Raw genomic sequence first — 18,832 nt, 5'->3', positions numbered from 1 at the left:
TGAAAGAGAAAGCAGGGGCGAGATGTGCCCTCAGCTGGGAACAGGAAGGGCCGTGTTTTCGGCGAGTTACTGTCTGTCACGGAGCCCGTCCGCCTCTTCGCCCGCGTCCGTCTCACGCTGGCGGCGTTGCGTAACTGCTGGAGAAGAGGCTGGAGTCCGGCTGGCTTTCTCCAGCGAAGCCGCCTCCAGCCAGGGCGCGTGCGTTGCGCGTGGCCGCCTCCACGACCCGGAGCGGGGCTGGACACGCTAAGTGCTCGCCAAGGATCGTAGCTAACGGGAAAACGCATGCTGATAAGGGCAGACGCGTTAAGTTTTTGCTCCCACCGGTTGAGCACCAACATCTTGATCTCTACCCTGCAAATCAAGATAGCGGAAATAGGTCTCAACACGTCGTTGTTAACGGGGAGAAATCCTTGGATATTAAAACGGCTTCGGGCGCACTGCACAGAGGCTTTAATGGGTCATTACTGATACAGCGTATTCAAATAAAGTGTCATTCTCTAACTGCAGCTTTCTAAGAACCCTACCACAACGGAGTTCAAAATGTAATGATGCTTTTGGTGTTGTCCACGCTGCTAAATACTGCAATTTCGGGTAACAACAAAGTTATTATGCGGCAGATGTCATTAGAGCACAGTTAATAAAGTCATTTCATGTAATAATAAACAAACTAGGCACTCAGCTTTCCGAGTTTCCCACACTGGTCTCCTTGTAAAATCATGGCTCAATCGGCGAAAATCTAGGTGGTGAAGATTCCAAGCACGTATGCAAAGAGGCCTAGGTTTTTATTATGCGATATTCAAAAGTTTTATGGGTGTGTTTCACAAACCATTCTTGAAGATTAAACCTACTAAAGCTGGCACAATGTTGATGTAAAAAAGTAATCAGCACTCCGAATTTAAGTTACACTTCTTTATTATTACTTTTGCTGCAATATTACGTAACACACTAAATATCACAATACAAAACATACTTGAAAACATCTTCCTCACTGTTAAAGTTCGCATTTAATAAGCTGACTACAATATGCGTCTTTCCAACATAAAGTCCAAGACTTGACTTTCTAAAGGTCCAACTCTCTAATAATCGCTTACGCGCCCAAAAATCAAGAGTTACAAGTACGTCAAAGATCATTGTGACAAAAGAAAGAATACACATAAGAGTAATATCATTGCAAAATAAACATATCAATGTATCAAAGTACCTCAACATTAATGAAATCAAATCTGAATGTTGTCTCAGAAACATGTTAACTACGTTACAGAAACACAATAGAATATTGCTGGTATCGAGAGGTTCAGGTGAGCTGTCGTAATGGTTACGTAATTCAAGTACCATCACAGCTTGTACAGATGAACATTGAAAACGGATTGTATAAATGCACAGTCCAGTCACATCAGTGTAACCACCGCCTGTGTTCGATGTAAACGTATAACAACTCACAGACAGCGATTGGCAGCAGCAATGGAGGATATATATAGCATGAGGCGGGGGGAGGGGGGTGCTAGGGTACAATAGTCAATCGCTGTCATATTGTAGAAAAAGAGCGATTTATCTGACGTACGAAATGGCGTGATAATTGGCTTTCTGGCGAAGGGTGGAACCATTTCTGGAATAGCCCAGTTTCTGAACAGTTGGCGTGCTACCGTGGTTAAGGTATACCGTGCATGGCAAAATGGTTCTACACAAAGCCGACGCCGAGGCAACTACGGTGCACCACAGACAACAGGCCACAGTTAGGAAATGTGTAGGGGAAGCAGACGTGCAACTTTTGAGCACATGACCACCCAGATGAACCAAGGATCTACCAACAGCACCTCCTCAACAGCCGTTCCTTTAATGTTGCTGCACCAGCAAGCGCCTGGTTAATGCACCCCCGTTGACCGCTGTTCGTCGGGACGAAGGCCGGAATTAACACACTAGTGCCGCACCTGGGTGTCTACTGAGTGACGAGAGGTAGTCATTGCACATGACAGATGGTGTGTACAGCGCGGAAAAGTTTGAAAGCAAACACCCAACAACAATCGTCAAAAGGGTCGAAACTGGAGGAGAAATAATTGCGGTCTGGGCCATGTTTTCACGGCAGTCCCTGGGTGATCTCATCATAGGAATGCACAGTGGATTAACACGAGAATGCATCTGTCCCTGGAGGCCATGTCCACACCTACAGACAGTTTGTTTTTCCTCGGCTCGATGGCAACTACCAGCAGGACAATTCCACGTGTCACACAGCTCGCAGTGTACGTGCGTGGTTGGAAGAGCATTGCGATGAGTTTAACAAATTCCACTGGTCAGATTTAAAGCCAATAGTGGATTAACACGAGAATGCATCTGTCCCTGGAGGCCATGTCCACACCTACAGACACTTTGTTTTTCCTCGGCTCGATGGCAACTACCAGCAGGACAATTCCACGTGTCACACAGCTCGCAGTGTACGTGCGTGGTTGGAAGAGCATTGCGATGAGTTTACCAAATTCCACTGGTCAGATTTAAAGCCAATACTGAACCTCATGTACCATCTCGACATTCTCTTCGTGCCACGGATCCTCAACGGAGAAACCTAGCGCAGTTGTCCAGAGCACATGAGTCAGCACTTCCTTGAAGGTAGCCGGCCGCTATGACCAAGCTTTTCTATGCGCTTCAGTCCGGAACCGCGCTGCTACTACGGTCGCATGTTCGAATCCAGCCTCGGGCATGGATGTCTGTGATGTACTTTAGTTAGATTTAAGTAGTTCTAAGTTCTAGAGGACTGACGACATCAGATGTTATGTCTCATAGTGCTTAGAGCCATTTGAATCATTTGAACCTTGTTGGTACCTTCCAGAACTTCACCGATACCCTTCCTGCAAGTCTCGCAGCGGCCCGCACTCAAAATTGTGGTTATTCAGGCTTTTGACAGTTGGTCACATTACTGTGATTGGACATAACTGATGGCCGAAATGATACGAGTACACTTGTAGAAATATGGGCAGTTTACTTATATCGGAATGGTCAGTAGTTGTGTAGACTGGCGTCGTGTTGACCTTCAGGACTCATTTGTTATTTACTCTGTGTGTACCTGTACTTCGCCGATTAGCTTTGATTCTGTTGCCACATAAAACTCTTTCAGTAGTCAGTACATGCACATGTATATATATTACACGGCAGACCGCTAAACGGTGTATGGCAGAAAGTGTATCGCAGCAATGTTGTCGTATCTCTTTATCTGTTCCAGTCGCTATCTGAGTAAAGTGTGGCTGTATTCTCCATTCGTATTTGTAGCCTTGGGCAATAGACAAGTGATTCATCACTGAGTCTGCAACTGAAAAGGTAATACTTAAATGAAGCTTACGTATGTTATTCTCCAGATAATGATGTCGAAGAGATAACGAAACGGAATGGTGTAATACTATTGGTCGAATCTGCTGCCGTAACTTTAAGTTCCTCTCACTAGCTTAGATACCAGTTTACATGAAAGATCCTCCTGTCTCCTTCACCATGGCGGCATCGTGGAATCGAACTTACAGCAGGCGTTTCAACTGAAAAGTGATGCAGAATTAGAGATGGGAGTGATGGCCAGAGACAATTAGCAGAGAGGAAGTAAGTCAATAAATTTTTGTCTGTCTTGAACCATAAACAGAACTGAAGTGCAAACAAGCCCAACGGAACACCTTTGGGATGAGTTAGAACGTGGACTTCCTTCCAGAGCGCAGCATCTAACACTTCTAGACTCGGCGCGGGATACGGTGGCTGATGCGCAGCGACCAGCTTTCGTCCAAAGCGCTGGACGACTTCATTCGTTCGTACGGAAGAGGAGGCCAACACTGTTTGCCCACTTTCCGCCTGTCGTTGCCGTGCTGTGACTCCATAATCGGGACGCACACCCTTGGATATTTCTCAAAAGTTTTTACAGGACCTAATCGGTACAAGGGTCCTTTTTTGTTTTACTTATAGCTTTATATGTCAGCTTCATGTTGAAGCGCTCATCACTTCCTTAATGGTTATAGTTATAGTGATATTTGCGCTTAAGGAAGACACAACACGAGATCCCAAAAAGTTTGCAGTGAAAAACAGGGGGCTTTTTGATTTGGTGTTTGTTTGATATTACATAATCTGTTACTGTATTTGATATTTAGCTACCACATTGAAGTATTCTTTAAACTTGAGTAGAGGTCTCTATCTGTCACCAATCTCGAGATAATTGATGTCATGTAACACATTCATTTGCGATTTCGAACGCCAGCACTGAAGCCAGAATGAAATATCCACAATATTCTTCAAATTTCATAACGGTTTGAGGTATAGAAATGAGAGCATTTGCTGTTTGGTTATAATGCAAAGCTTCATTATCTACCATGTTATTCCACTAACTACAGACTTTTCGAGGAAAGAATGTAATTTTTAAGGGCCCTCAAAATGCTGGAACAACGTGAGTGAGGATATTACGCGTTTATTTTTGTATCAAGGATGTGCTTTTTCATAAGCTTAGATCTTTCCCTCAGTTCCTCTCTTAGTGAACTTAATAAACAGTGTCTCAGAATTCCCTCTCAACTACGTCTACACAACATGTTAACGAGGTGACATTGCGTTAACTCCACTGTGTTTTGGCAAAATAATAAAATTTAAACACGACAACAAGGTAATTATAGGTTTTACTCAAAATCCTTCTCTGAAAATTTAACTATAAATGGTAAACGCGACTGGCGAAAATAAGTCGCTTCTTCTGTTGCATTTTGAGCGGAATCCTTTCTAAATACTACCCAAAGTGACCATGCTAGGGAGGGCTTACCAGGGGAACGCCTCAGACACGGCAAACCGATTCGGCTCAGATTTGCCAGATCGCTTGTGTACAACCTAAAACGAATGATTCTAAGATATTTTGGCACAATGCTTCCCCGCTTCTATGAAAATCACCCCTAAAGATCATGATGAGCAATCGACTCAAAATTGGCGGAATCGATAGATAATTGTAAATAGAGCGTTTTTCGTCATGGGGTATAGGGCCCGCAAAACACATACTTTTGCATAAATCGAGGAAAGAATCGTTTAGAACTGCCGCTTATGTACACAAATGATAATTTTTTTTTTCAGAGACCGCCAATAGCGCAACGGCCAAGGTAACCGGCTGAAAAGCGGAGGATCCGGGCTCGAATTTCGAAGAAACTGTACAGTTTTCGTTATTTTTAAATTGTAGCTTTTCGTGACAGAATTCATAGGGATAGGAGGGTTAATAAGGTACGCAACTCAACACGGAATAATAATAGTAATAAAGAAGGCAACCTAATTTTCCAAATGACGTAAATTAGCAAAGAATTAAACTTTTAAACCTCGTCACACGAATACAGCTCCGAGTAAAGGTGCTGCGAATTCCTCATGAGAGACCACTGATAGCCAGCCTCGGTGGTCTAGCGGTTCTAGGCGCTGCAGTGCGGAACCGCGGGACCGCTATGGTCGCAGGTTCGAATCCTGCCTCGGGCATGGATGTGTGTCATGTCTTTAGGTTAGCTAGGTTTAAGTAGTTCTAAGTTCCAGGGGACTGATGACCTAAGATGTTAAGTCCCATAGTGCTCAGAGCCATTTTTAGACCACTGATAGCCAACCACGCGACTCTTGTTCACAGCGAGGCATGGGACAGAATGCACGCGGGTAGAGTTACGTTGAGTCGGATGCCTGTTTGTCATATCATAGTCATGAACGTAGAAGAGTGAGGGCGTTAGTACGAACCTTATAGAAGACTATCGGAAAGAGTTGTTTCCCGTCATTAGGATGCAGCGTACCTCGAGGATAAGTGTAATCATTTTTCATTGTTAATCCGCTGAATAAAATATGTTATGTGAAAGAACACAAGTGATCGTCCATAAGTAAGTATTGTTTGTAGTTTGTAGTAATTAGCTTTTCTGTTCATGCCTCAGTAGCTAGTTATTGTTTGCGGTCATATCTTTCACCTGCATAATCTGGATAATGGAGGATGTACATCCTTCGGCCAGTGCTGAAATATACAGGGTGACTCAAAAAGAATACCACAACTTTAAAAATGTGTATTTAATGAAAGTAACATAATATAACTTTCTGTTATACATCATTACAAAGAGTATTTAAAAAGGTTTTTTTCACTCAAAAACAAATTCAGAGATGTTCAATATGGCCCCCTCCAGACACTCGAGTAATATCAACCCGATATTCCAACTCGTTCCACACTCTCTGTAGCATATCAGGCGTAACAGTTTGGATAGCTGCTGTTATTTCTCGTTTCAAATCATCAATGGTGGATGGGGGAGGTGGCCGAAACACCATATCCTTAACATACCCCAATAAGAAAAAATCGCAGGGGGTAAGATCAGGGCTTCTTGGAGGCCAGTGATGAAGTGCTCTGTCACAGGCTGCCTGGCGGCCGATCCATCGCCTCGGGTAGTTGACGTTCAGGTAGTTATGGACAGATAAGTGCCAATGTGGTGGCGCTCCATCCTGCTGAAATGTGAATTGTTGTGCTTCTTGTTCGAGCTGAGGGAACAGCCAATTCTCTAACATCTCCAGATACTGTAGTCCAATTACAGTAGCACCTTCGAAGAAAAAGGGAGCAAAAACTTTATTGGCTGAAATGGCAAGAAAACGTTCACCTTAGGCGAGTCACGTTCATACTGAGTTGTTTCCCGCGGATTCTCAGTGCCCCATATACAGACATTGTGACGGTTGACTTTCCCGTTAGTGTGGAAAGTTGCTTCATCACTAAACTCAATCTCTGAAACGAAAGATTCATCTGTTTCCATTTGAGCAAGGATAAAATCACAGAAATCGATTCTTTTAATCTTATCAGCTGCAGACAGTGCTTGAACCAATTTCAGACGATAAGGTTTCATAACTAACCTTTTTCGTAGGACTCTCCATACAGTTGATTGTGGAATTTGCAGCTCTCTGCTAGCTCTGCGAGTCGATTTTCCTGGGCTGCGAACAAATGCTTGCTGGATGCGTGCTACATTTTCATCACTCGTTCTCGGCCGTCCAGAACTTTTCCCTTAGCACAAACACCCATTCTCTGTAAACTGTTTATACCAACGTTTAATACACCACCTATCAGGAGGTTTAACACCATACTTCGTTCGAAATGCACGCTGAACAACTGTCGTCGATCCACTTCTGCCATACTCAATAACACAAAAAGCTTTCTGTTGAGCGGTCGCCATCTTAGCATCAACTGACGCTGACGCCTAGTCAACAGCGCCTCAAGCGAACAAATGTACAACTAAATGAAACTTTATAGCTCCCTTAATTCGCCGCCAGATAGTGCTTTTCTCTGCCTTCTGTCGTTGCAGAGTTTTAAATTCCTAAAGTTGTGGTATTCTTTTTGAATCACCCTGTATATTTGGAGCCTGTCACAGACGACTGCAAGCGGAAAGTTACCGACGCTGTGTTTCGGTTTGTAATAGTGTAGCAAAACAGATGTATTATCAGTGCCGGAAGTACGCAGTTCTGTTTTTCAGCGTTCCAGATTGATAGGAGCGGCTATCGTCGAGCGATTTCTGGAGCTGACGAACGAAATGACTTTTGTTGATACGGAAGAACTATACCATGAAGGCGAAGCAAAAGGTGATTCAGTGGAAGATATCACAACTAGTGGATCGCAGAATGGTCATAACACTTCGGAAATGTCCACGTCGCAGGCAATCTGTGCTTCATCTGTTTCCGATGAGTGTTACTAACCGGTTACTAAACAATTCTACTATGAAGTAAAAGTAAAGGCGGTAGTGCTAGCTAGGAATCATCTAATTTGGAATCTACAAACACTGCAAAAGAATGGAGCTACAACAGCTCTGAAGAGGAAGAAGGGCCTAAAACTGTGGGAAAATTATATAGTTAAAAGAGGAACAAGATACGACCAATATCAAGCATAAAATAAGTGGACAAACGACCGATTTGTCGAATCTCGTCGTCGGAACGAAAATGTAACAACGAGAATACTCCAAAAGTGGGCTGCCGGTGCAGCGCTTCAGTGTACGACCAACAACGATTTTACGTTTGCTGCATCATTATCTTCGTCAAGGAATTTCAGATCGGAATATAATATTCGTCAAAGGCACGTCTCCCACATGGAGGTAGAAAATATAGAAGATATACAGAAAGTGGCGGCTCTTTTCAGCACGCAAACGGCATAACTTATGACCGGTTTTAATCGTGATTACGTGATCAACACCTATCAACAGGATGCGAGTATCGGGTGAACATTCGAAGCACATTATAGCATAAGGGAGAGAAACGAGCCTTGCAGCAGTTGGTAGTAGAAAAAAAAAAGAAAAACCAACACATTCGTACAGCCTCTGAAAAAGTGTTGCCTAAGATTTTCCTGTTTACAAGGAAGGAATGTTATATTTGGTCCTGGGGTTATAGAAGAGGCCAATCGCTTAAACGAAACGACTGGTTGAAAAATGTTTACATTACTTGCACCAATTCTGCAAAATTGACTAACGTGATATACAGAACATTTCTTAGAAATGTTTTAAAACCTTATGTTGCTGAAAACATGTTATGTCTAATACAAGATTCCTGCCTTGTGTGCCAGCCGTGTGATGTTTATTTCTATCGCCAGGTCAAAAAATTTATTTCGAGGCTTCAGAATTTTAGTGTGCTTCTGGAAACCCAACGGGAATTGCACAACCGCACGGATGCAATAACTATTCACAGCACAATTCATAACCAACATTCAGCACAATTTTTTCAGGCACTGAATCGTATGTGTGGTACGCATCAGAGTTAATTCCCGAAAAAGACATATTTTTAAATCGAAACCAAGTTTGTTTTCCGATGACTCTTCGAAAGGAACAGTGCAGCAAGACTGAATTCATTAGATGTTCTTAGTGCAGCGAGTATATTTGTTTCGAATGTCTATATATCAAGTACCGTCCATCTAGTTGTTCGAAGAAAAGTGCGGACACGTAACAGTGACTGCAAGAGCCATTGTAAAGTGACCAGGAGTAACATTTTAGTTGTTTAGTATCCCAAAAGGTTTGAGAAATTTATTTGCCTACCTTATTATCATTCCTTATTGATTTACTTACCCTATTAACCCTCTTATCCCTATCAGTTGGGAAAGGCGTTTACCACGTGGGTGCGTAAGCGGCGGTTGTAGAAGTTTCCTTCCTTGATTTCTGGAAAAGCATGCATTTGTGGGACCCCATACTTGATGACGAAAAACGCTCTATTTACAATTATCTATCGATCCCGCCAATTTTGAGTAGATTGTTCGTCATGACCTTTAGGGGTGATTTTCTCAAGAACGAGAAGGTGTTGAGCTAAAATACCTTAGAGACTTCAACCTACCCTCGGTATGTTGGCAAAAATACTTGTTCAAAACCGGTGGTAGGCACAAAACGTCTTCCGAGATTGTCCTAAATGCTTTCTCCGAAAATTATTTCGAGCAGTTAGTCCACGAACCCACGCGAATTGTAAATGGTTGCGAAAACACACTTGACCTCTTAACCACAAACAATCCAGAGCTGATAGAGAGCATCATGACTGATACAGGGATTAGTGATCACAAGGTCATTGTAGCCAGGCTCAATACCATTTCTTCCAAATCCATCAGAAACAAACGCAAAATAATTTTATTTAAAAAAGCGGATAAAGTGCCACTAGAAGCCTTCCTAAAAGACAATTTCCATTCCTTCCGAACTGACTATGCGAATGTAGACGAGATGTGGCTCAAATTCAAAGATATAGTAGCAACAGCAATTGAGATATTCATACCTCATAAATTGGTAAGAGATGGAACGGATCCCCCGTGGTACACAAAAAAGGTCCGAACGCTGTTGCAGAGGCAACGGAAAAAGCATGCGAAGTTCAGAAGAACGCGAAATCCCGAAAATGGGCTAAAATTTACAGACGCGCGAAATTCGGCACGTACTTCGATGCGAGATGCCTTTAATAGGTTCCACAACGAAACATTGTCTCGAAATTTGGTAGAAAATCCGAAGAAATTCTGGTCGTATGTAAAGTACACAAGCGGCAAGACGCAGTCAATACCTTCGCTGCGCAGTGCCGATGGTACTGTTATCGACGACTGTGCCGCTAAAGCGGAGTTATTGAACGCAGTTTTCCGAAATTCCTTCACCATGGGAAGACGAATGGAATATTCCAGAATTTGAAACACGAATATCTGCTAGCATCAGTCTCTTAGAAGTAGATACCTTAGGGGTTGCGAAGCAACTCAAATCGCTTGATACGGGCAAGTCTTCAGGTCCAGATTGTATACCGATTAGGTTCCTTTCAGATTACGCTGATACTATAGCTCCCTACTTAGCATATACAACCGCTCGCTCACCGATAGATCTGTACCTACAGATTGGAAAATTGCGCAGGTCGCACCAGTTTTCAAGAAGGGTAGTAGGAGTTATCCATTTAACTACAGACCTATACCATTGACGTCGGTTTGCAGTAGGGTTTTGGAGCATATACTGTATTCAAACATTATGAATCACCTCGAAGGGAACGATCTATTGACACGTAATCAGCATGGCTTCAGAAAACATCGCTCTTGTGCAACGCAGCTAGCTCTTTATTCGCACGAAGTAATGGCCGCTATCGACAGGGGATCTCAAGTTGATTCCGTATTTCTAGATTTCCGGAAAGCTTTTGACACCGTTCCTCACAAGCGACTTCTAATCAAGCTGCGGAGCTATGGGGTATCGTCTCAGTTGTGCGACTGGATTCGTGATTTCCTGTCAGGAAGGTCGCAGTTCGTAGTAATAGACGGCAAATCATCGAGTAAAACTGAAGTGATATCAGGTGTTCCCCAGGGAAGCGTCCTGGGACCTCTACTGTTCCTGATCTATATGAATGACCTGGGTGACAATCTGAGCAGTTCTCTTAGACTGTTCGCAGATGATGCTGTAATTTACCGTCTAGTAAGGTCATCCGAAGACCAGTATCAGTTGCAACGCGATTTAGAAAAGATTGCTGTATGGTGTGTCAGGTGGCAGTTGACGCTAAATAACGAAAAGTGTGAGATGATCCACATGAGTTCCAAAAGAAATCCGTTGGAATTCGATTACTCGATAAATAGTACAATTCTCAAGGCTGTCAATTCAACTAAGTACCTGGGTGTTAAAATTACGAACAACTTCAGTTGGAAGGACCACATAGATAATATTGTCGGGAAGGCGAGCCAAAGGTTGCGTTTCATTGGCAGGACACTTAGAAGATGCAACAAGTCCACTAAAGAGACAGCTTACACTACACTCGTTCGTCCTCTCTTAGAATATTGCTGCGCGGTGTGGGATCCTTACCAGGTGGGATTGACGGAGGACATCGAGAGGGTGCAAAGAAGGGCAGCTCGTTTTGTATTATCACGTTATAGGGGAGAGAGTGTGGCAGATATGATACACGAGTTGGGATGGAAGTCATTACAGCATAGACGTTTTTCGTCGCGGCGAGACCTTTTCACGAAATTTCAGTCACCAACTTTCTCTTCCGAATGCGAAAATATTTTGTTGAGCCCAACCTACATAGGTAGGAATGATCATCAAAATAAAATAAGAGAAATCAGAGCTCGAACAGAAAGGTTTAGGTGTTCGTTTTTCCCGCTCGCTGTTCGGGAGTGGAATAGTAGAGAGATAGTATGATTGTGGTTCGATGAACCCTCTGCCAAGCACTTAAATGTGAATTGCAGAGTAGTCATGTAGATGTAGATGTAGATGTAGAGCCGTTCGTTTTACGTTGTATACAAGCGACCTGCAAGATTTGAGCAGAATCGTTTGGCCGTGTCTGAGGCCCTCCCCTTCTTAGACGGGTTCCAATAATATTTACAAAAAACATGAACGTACGCTTCAGTTTAGAATTGCACTTCCCCTCCAGTACTCGGCATTTCCCATATAATGCCTGCCCGGAATCCGTCTCACTACCGCCTTACCCATGCGTGCCCTAGCGATTGCGCATCTACTGGCCGTGATATTCTGGGCGCAGTCCTCTACCTTCTCCGGTTTCGGCTCTTGTCGAAGAATAGACGGTTATTCTTCCACAGGCATTCATAAACCTAACTGACAGTGTCCCCAGTAGAGTTCAAGTTATCAGAAGCGAAAAGGTGAACACACCCTATATTATTGTCAGATAGTTATGACAAGATTAATATAAAATGTGGAGATGGAGAAGGAAGTTTTATGGACGCGGTGGGTGAAGATGAGAAGGAGCGATATCTCTGTGGGAGTTACACTCTTTGGAATCCGCGATCGTGCTGTGGCGTGAAAGTGTGTGGTAGGGGGGTGGGAGGCGGGGGTGGTTGCGACTGGGAGACGTCGCGGCCTTTGTCGGCGGCGAACACAATCAAGACACGACGGCGCCGCAGTCGGGACACAGTTAGAGTGTCGAACGCAATTTCCTCCTGTCATCGTATCGACGGCACTGCAGTTTCCCGTTCTGAGGAAGGAAATATCGTTACTCTTCTGAAAGACTACCGCCAAATTGTGTTCTTCCCACACATTTTATGAATAAAAAATCCGTATTACGCTTGTTATTTGCTATACGGATTTCAGAACGAAACACGCGTCATTAGTGTTTCCTGGTTTCTCCTGGAGCTTTTCGCCATAGCGTATTGAAGCTATCCACCTAGTTTTCCTTTCTGCGTTCGTGAAATTCAGCATGTCCCGAAAGGAAAATGATGAGTAAATCTTTAGCATAGTACTCATGTCACTACTTTTCGAAAAAAAATTTCTATGTCTGGAAATGTAAGTAAAATACGCTGACGGAAAAAATACGCAAGAAGGAGTTGTGCTACATGAACGAAAGTAGGTAGGCGTGTTTCTTCATCTGAAAGACGATATCCACTCATATTCCGCGCCAGTTGCATAATAGTGGTGCCGACAGTCATTTCTTTTTTGATATCTTCACATTCCTTATGCAACAATTCCGCTTTAGTTTCCCTGCACTTCTAGTTTATTTCAATCCTGTGTCACTTGTATTTCTGTATTCCTGAATTTCCTGAACATTTTTCCACTTTGTTCTTTCATCGATCAACTAAAGTATTTCTTCTATTACTCATGTTTTCTTCGTAGTTACCTTCTTTGTTCCTATGTCTTTCTTTCTAACTTTTGTGATTGCCCTTTTTAGTGATGTCCATTCCTCTTCGACTGATCTGCCTACTGAGCTGTTTCTTATCGCAGTGTCTATAGCCTTATAAAACATCAAGCGTATTTCTTCATTCCTTAGTGCTTCGCGTATTGATTCATCTTGGCTAGTCTCTTAAACTTCAGCTTACTCTTCATCGGTACAGTATTGCGATCTGAATCTATATCTGTTTCTGTGTATGCCTTACAATCCAGTATCTGATTTCAGAATTTCTGTCCGACCATGATGTAATCTAACTGAAATGTACCTCTTCCACTCGTGATTCTTGAAGAGAGTATTCGCTATTATTAGCCGAAACTTACCGTAGAACTCAATTAATCCTGCTCCTCTCTCATTCCTAACCCTTTCTTCTACTCCTTCTCATACAACCCTATTCCACATCCCCATGACTATTAAATTTTCATCTCACGTCACGTAATGAATTACCAGTTCAATATCCTCTTATACTTTCTCTATCTCTCCATCTTCAGTTCGTGATGTCGGCATGTATACCTGAATTATAGTTGCCGGTGCTGGTTTGCCGCCGCTTGTTATAGTTACGACGCTATCGCTGAACTGTTCACGGTAACGCACGCCCTGCCCTACTTACCTATTCATAAGGAATCCTACACCAGTTATATCATTTGCTGCCGCTGTTGATATTATCCTATACATATCCGACCAGAAATCCTTATCTTCTTTCCATTTCACTTCACTGACTCATACCATATCTAGACTGAGCCTTTGCATTTCCCTTTTCAGATTTTCTAGCTTCACTACCACTTTCGAATTTCTGACATTCCACGCCCTGACTCGTAGAACCTTTTCCTTTCGCTGGTTATACCATCTTTTCTCATCATCACCTCCCCATTGGCAGTCCGAATGGGGGACTGTTGCGGAAATTTTTTTTCCAATGGAGAGGTCATCATGAAACTTTGCAATTACAAGCCAGCCACGCGGGATTAGCCGAGCGGTCTTGGCCGCTCCAGTCGTGGACTGTGCGGCTGGTCCTGGCGGAGGTTCGAGCCCTTCCTCGGGCATGGGTGTGTGTGTTTGTCCTTGGGTCATGGGCCGCTATTGCTGATGACTGTTATTCAGAATGCAAGCGGTGACGGGATTTGAACCCAGGACCAAATATGTTTCTATTGGTAATTTTTTGTCAACTTTTTTCTGCGTTAACCACTGCGCCATGCTTTTTTGTACGAGTGAGTGTCAGTGCCAGGGAGGTGGCGGCAAAAACTGCAGGAGTCGAACATTTCGTGTGACTGCCCTACGCCTGTCACTGAGTTACTCCGTTATTCCCGTCTATTCCCATGTTTGTTCCCATATATGCCATAATTGAAAATAGAAGTAGTACTTAAGGTAAAATAAATAACAGAATGCCACTTGCCAAATTAGAACAGTTCTCACTTTAGAACAAACATAAGAAAGATTCCAGAAATAATAGGAGAGAAAAAATAAGTATTCTGCGTCTAATCAACAAAACTGTTCTCCTCTTTGTAACCCACACAAAGGAATATTTAAAAATTTGAAACCATTGGTTATATTTATTATTCTTCTACAAATTAAAATCTTCTTCTGCAATATAAAACGTGTCTCTTTTAAGTTCGAAATTTTGTTTGATGAGATCGAACCTAGACAACGAATGCAACTTTATAACACGGTCGGAAAAGCCACGTTGACGTAACGGTTCGCGTATTCCACGATCGAGAGGTCCACGATATCGAAAATATTTGACATAACATTGAGAAAGAACCTTTACTCAGTCATAGTAATGTTGAATAAAGATTCATTTGTCAGCAACTAGTCATTGCTCTTAGATCACGTGCAGATAGGAACTTATTGTGTTTCAGCAATTGAACAACCTGCTCATTCAGTACGAAGGTAAGTTTGTACAAGAGTGGTGTGTATTGATCTCAAGATGCTCTTAGTTCTGAACTAGTTATGGAGGTAGAACTGTGGCTGAATGCGTGAACGCTGTGTATCCACCACTGAAAAGAAAATATAATTTTAGCACGCTCTTTGGATCTCTAAGGACAACAGGGAAATGGAAAAACGTTTTTCGTGGTTAAATTACTGCTCTAGCCGGCTTTGGTAGGTTGCCAGTACCTCCTGAGACCCCTTGTGAAGATCTTTTCTCATGCCTTCAAAGGTCTCTTTCCCATTATTTAGGTTTGCATTCCACTCTGTATTCCGTTATTGTGAGAGACAATGTTTCTGCTACATGTAACCTTCCTAGTTTCATAACAGTGATATGACTCTAAATGTAAGAATACTAAACTTTTGTGACTTATTTACTGCATTTGTAACGAAAGGTTACGAAATGGAATAATATTATGGAAAATACTCCATTAATAAGTTCTGTTTGTTGTGGTCTTCAGTCAGAAGATACTCTGTCTGTACAAATTTCTTCGTCCCTATCCGAGTGCCACAATCTACAACCACTTTAACTCGCTTACTGTGGTCAGTTCTTGCTCTCTGTTTTCATATCTTCCTCCCTCCCACTTCCTTCCGTTATCAAACTGACGATTCCTTAGTGAGTCAGGATGTGTCGTATCAACGAACAGCTTCTTTTAAGCAACGTCTTTTTCCATAAATCGATTCAGTAGGCCGCCAACAGTTATCCTATCTTCCCCTCTGCTCGTTACAATTTTGCAAAGCTGCTATTCTCTGAAAAGAGCTGTTCACATTTTACTTCTGTACAAGGCTACACTCCAGACAAATACGTTCAGAAAACATTTCCTAACCTGTAAATCTACAATGAGTGTTCAGATGAAGGAGTGCGAAACGTCGTAACAACAAAACAGATATTTCTGCATATGCCGTTTTGGCATAACGTAGTGAGACATCTAGGGACGCGAATGTAGTTTCGCCATCTCCCCCTAAGGAGCTCAAAGCTGAGGTCTCAGCAGGCAAGGTAAATGCTCACCGTCTTTTTCGATGTTCAACGGATACTCATCGGATTCCTCGAGCACGCAAAAACAGTTAACAGTGACGTGTGCTGCGAGACACCCCACAGCCTGCTCAAGTCCGCCAAGAGCAGACGGCCTGGACTGTTCACGGAGGGGTGATTCTGCTGCACCATCACGGGCGTGTACATGCCTCCAAGGTGACCGAAAGTGGGACAGCTTCAGCATCCGCCTTACAACTCTGACATGTAGCCCTGCGACTTCCATGCGTCTGGTCTGCAAAAACAACATCTCGCAGGGAACCACTTAAACTCTGACGGCGAATCGAAGGACATAGTGGAGTACTGGCTCCTGTAATAACCCCCCCCCCCTCCTCACTGCCACGGGAACATCTCACATCAGACGAGTGTAACCCCAAATGTTTACGTGGTAGAGTAATTATGGTGTATGCGTACGTGGAGACAGTGTTTGCGCAGCAATCGCCGACATAGTGTAACAGAATTATATATTAATACCTTTAGCTGCTGACGGGCGTTGATATATATCAACGGAGACAGGTGAAAATGTGTGCCCCGAACGGGACTCCAACCCGGGATCTCCTGCTTACATGGCAGACGCTCTATCCATCTGAGCCACCGAGGACACAGAGCACAGCGCGACTGCAGGTACTATCTCGCGCACACCTCCCGCGAGACCCATATTCTCGCCACATATTTCCACACACTACATCCGTGTCCCTACCCTAAATACTCATTAGCCGTGGAAGACATTTTTACGAAGTCCGGTAAGAGAGCGGGTAATATGTGTGCATCCGCACAGATGAGGAAGGTCATGGCCGGTATTGCCAGAATTATATCCTTATAATGGATATGGTGTCTGTTCTTGCCATCCACAGGCTGGCAAGCAACCCGGACCTCCACAGTAATCCGCCGAGCGGATCCGTGCCGGGGCCCTGCACGCCGTCCCGGGAAGCAGGGCGTCAATATTCACGGCTAGCCGTGCGGGCATTTGCCTTTGTAGTTGCGCCACCAACCCGTCTTGTCTACTCAGAAACGCGTATCAGAGTACTGTGTTTTGCAACTGCGATCAATGTTTCAAATAGGTATATGTTGGTTGCTGTGTGTGTGTGTGTGTGTTTGTGAGGGGGAGGGGGGGCTGGAGGGAGGAAGGGCAAATGAGGCTGACTGGGGGAGAGGAAATGAGGCATGGAGGGTGTGATGGGCTCAAAAATGGCTAAAATGGCTCTGAGCACTGTGGAACTTGTGGAACTTAACTTCTGAGGTAATCAGTTCCCTAGAACTTAGGACTACTTAAACCTTACCAACCGAAGCACATCACACGCATCCTTGCCCGAGGCAGGATTCGAACCCGCGACCATAGCGGTCGCGCGGTTTCCAGACTAAAGCGCCTAGAACCGCTCGGCGACTTCGGCCGGCTGGGGTGGTGGGGATGTCGTGAATTTAACAAGAGAGATCTTACTAAAATTATAGAACGTATAATTATGTAAAATTTTTAGTTGAAAAGCTAATAGTGTAGAACTCCGGGTACGCATAATGTAAAGCAGATAAAGTAGTGAAATTATAAAACGGAGCGAAGAGGGGGTGGGGGTGCGGGCGTAGGAGGGGTGAGGATCTTGTACTGAAATGACAGAAAATCAGCATTGTAAAAATATTATTGTGTTAAGATACTAGAATGGACGCGTAAAATGCAAAAGGCGATAAAGTAGTAGATTAAAATAGCAGAAATGGAGTAGAGAAAATGAATTCGTATTTGAAGATATTCGAAGTGTAAAACTTCGAAAGTATAACGCCCTGACCGTATAAAATGAAAATTGTACAAAGACTTTTTCTCGTTAAAATATTAAAAAGCATAAGCCTAGAACAGTGGATGTGTAAACAGTGCCAAGACATGGAAACCGTAAAATTACAGAAGTGGAATTATGTAGAGCAAGTAGAACTGCATGAAGTGTCAATAAACATTAAGAATTTTTAAAAAGATATTGAATGTATAAAGCCGTAAAATAAATGAGAATTATCTTCAATATCCGTAGAGTTGCTAAATCTTAAAACAAGATTATATGCTTGACCGCTACGGTCGCAGGTTCAAATCCTGCCTCGGGCATGGACGTGTGTGATGTCCTTAGGTTAGTTAGGTTTAAGTACCTCTAAGTTCTAGGGGACTGATCACCTCAGATGTTGTCCCATAGTGCTCAGAGCCATTTGAACCAAGATTATGTTTACTATGATGCGACTGGAAATTCGGTAGCAATGGATGGGTGAAAGACAGTTACAAGATGGGAATAATACGCAGAATTAACGGAAACGTAGCAGAAAATAATGAAATTTGAGTAACTGAAACTTTTAAGTGTTACGAGTTGGTAAAAAGGAATTAAAAAGCACAGCGTAACCATGTATCGAGAAGCGTTTGTTATTGCCGCTGTTGTCGATAAAATTTTGCTCTTTCGTGGTAATTTAGCTAAAGCAGTGCAACAGTGAACGTGATAAGTAAAATCCGAAACTCTAGCGACAGCCTTAGGACGCATAACTTGTCACGCCCGCTCTGGGCGAAGAGAAGAATCTAGGAGGATGTTGCAAGCTTCAATAGTGAGAAGAAACATGGAAGGGAGAGGAGATGAGGAAGAATTATGGTAGTCGTTAGCTGCGCACCGCACGATGACGCTGGCCGGCCACAGCCAATCTGGAGGGCCACAGCTGCCCCTCCGACTACGGTCCCAAACGACGGCGTCCCGCCTTACGGCGCATGCGCGGCAGGTACTAAACAAGGCCCGCCGACGCTTTTACGATCGCCACCAGAAGGTTTCTGCGAAACAGCCGGTATCTTTAGGCGTTACGAAA

This window comes from Schistocerca gregaria, chromosome 8 (genome assembly GCF_023897955.1).
Source record: "Schistocerca gregaria isolate iqSchGreg1 chromosome 8, iqSchGreg1.2, whole genome shotgun sequence".
In the NCBI taxonomy this organism is placed as follows: domain Eukaryota; kingdom Metazoa; phylum Arthropoda; class Insecta; order Orthoptera; family Acrididae; genus Schistocerca; species Schistocerca gregaria.
The sequence above is the reverse complement of the archived record's forward strand: the minus strand, read 5'-3'. Positions refer to the sequence as shown.